The sequence below is a fragment of the Monopterus albus genome, unplaced genomic scaffold, assembly GCF_001952655.1.
Source record: "Monopterus albus unplaced genomic scaffold, M_albus_1.0 scaffold53.1, whole genome shotgun sequence".
NCBI classification, from domain to species: Eukaryota; Metazoa; Chordata; class Actinopteri; order Synbranchiformes; family Synbranchidae; genus Monopterus; species Monopterus albus.
The window spans coordinates 1,407,079-1,409,224 of NW_018127933.1; the positions used below are offsets into that span (position 1 = coordinate 1,407,079).

Genomic DNA, 2,146 nt, shown 5'->3' on the forward strand with positions numbered 1-2,146 from the left:
AATACATATATATGTTATCATGCCATAATTCGTACCCCACTTTTTAAAATTTCAGGTCTCGGAGATTTAACAGTCGGTGGAACACAGGATATGCAACTTTTGTGTTATGCCACTTAATTTTATTCTGAAAGATGTGACTGAAAGCGACAAACCGGAAGCATCCGGAGGATGTAGGAAACGGGCTTTGCAGTCCAGTTGCTGTAAACGGTAAGTTTGCCTTTGGTCTAAGAAATTTTCCCTTGAAATGCTCAAGCAGGGGTCAGTGAAACTGTGGCATGACAAGCAGAAATATAAGCCGTTCGTAAGTTTACGACTAACGCGAACGACAGCCTCTTCTAACACTTCCGGTCCAACAAATTTTCGTGCTAGCGCTTACCATATAGCACAAGCTAACGTTAGCTGTCAAATGTGTCAACAAAGCTAGAATCATTAAAGAATCCTTTGGTATGTTGTACCGGGTCTCTGTAGCAAGTCTGTTGTTGATGAATTTTGTAGAAACAGCTGATAGATGTGGCTAATGTTATCGTTTTATTATCGACAAAACAATTAGCTGAACCAAACTCCATTGAAATATTTATCAATTTAAATCTCATATTGCCTTGTTTATTTTATTGTTCTTACTACTAGCCGTTAACGATGTAACAAATTCAGCACGTTAATTTGTTTTTATAACTGCTTTGTTTTGCAGTTGCACTGTAATAAATATAGCCTATTTATCAGGTAGTGAATCGTAAAGAGATTATTCATAACATTTTAACATTTTTGCGACGTTCAAGACATTAAAAAATACAATTTTCTTCCCAGCAAGCTGACTTCCCTAAAACTAGGTTATGACTTCTCATAATCTCACAAACCTATGTTGACATTTACTGTCATTGAAAGGATTCACTACATATACACCAGATTTAACACAACATCCTTCCTTTTGTCCTGTTGTCCTCCAACCACATCTCACTCTCACTTCAAGTGAACCAAATGCAATAATGTGAATGTGATAATTTGTAACATAAGCCAGTTAAGGGCTGTTGTATGTATCAAAGAGCTTGCAATAGTTATTCATTGCCAGGTGGCATGATTTCTCTCCCAACTTCTATAAACACTGTACAGTCCATTCCACTAAAATTAGGAAACTCCCTTATAACACAGACATAATGATTGCCTATGAAGAAGCCCATAAAAACATGGACTGGACTTAATATCTTGATTATACTTGGATAGCATTTAATATACAGATGGGAAAGAACAAAAAAAAAAATAAATTCACATCAAATGATTTTGTATGACCTTAGAAAGGCAGCCTTGCATTGCTTCTCTTCTAATTTTCCATAACTCAAGGAGATCCATTATTTTTATTTGACCAACAGTCTCAAACCCAAAGATAATCAGTTTACTGTCATTTATACGAAAGAGCAAGAGTCTTTACATTTTAGAAGCTGGCATTTTGCTTGAAATTTAGACTTTTCCTTCCTTCTTTCTAGCAGGTGCAAAAGCTAAGATATTAGTAAACCTAAAGACCTCACGGTTGTGATATAAACACCTCTCTCACTTTAGCCTCATTTAGTGTAGTGTTTTCAAAGAGAACAGCATAAGCCTCTATAGGCCTGACTCTTTGTCACATATTGGTATAACATACTTCCTTTGAGTAGACCTTTTTAAGGGAAACACTACTTTTCTGTGTGTTTGTTCACCTGATTAATTGTATGAGAGTGAATGAGAATAGCTGATTGACAGGTCGACAGCAGGCAGGTGCCATGTTGCAGGAATAAGTAGTGACTGAGCTCCTCCATCATTTGTGTCGACAGCCATGCTAACAGTGCTGCCCTACCCATGTGTAACCCTCCTATTCCCCAAAGTCAGCACGGCTTGGCTGGGGGATGGTGGGCGCAAGGCTCCACTGATCCATTTCCTGCTCCCCTCCCTGGGCTCTAATTGAAAAATTTGGGTGGCCTTGCTTGTTTGTTTTGGTGGAATGCGGTGGGTTGTGTTTTTTTGAGGCTTTTCCTCAGTGCTGCTGCTCCGTCCTGGGGTGAATTGAGCGACAGGGGTCAGGCCGAGCATTGTTTGTGAAACGCCACTTTTCTCCCACCCCTGTCTGCTCCGTACACTTTGCCCTACCTGGTAGCCTCCTTCCTGCTGCCAGGCCTGC

General features: G+C 39.6%; 1 protein-coding gene across 2 annotated transcripts in view; it reads left to right on the top strand.

Annotated features, from left to right (window-relative positions):
- The first annotated feature begins 111 nt into the window (after nucleotides 1-111).
- exoc2 (exocyst complex component 2) overlaps nucleotides 112-2,146 on the top strand; it is a 46,058-nt gene continuing 44,023 nt past the window's right edge. The window contains exon 1 of one of the 2 annotated variants that reach the window (XM_020601955.1): nucleotides 112-207. The gene's annotated coding sequence lies outside the window, so the exon portion shown is untranslated. The remainder of the gene's footprint in view (nucleotides 208-2,146) is intronic. The other variant, XM_020601956.1, reaches the window with a different exon arrangement.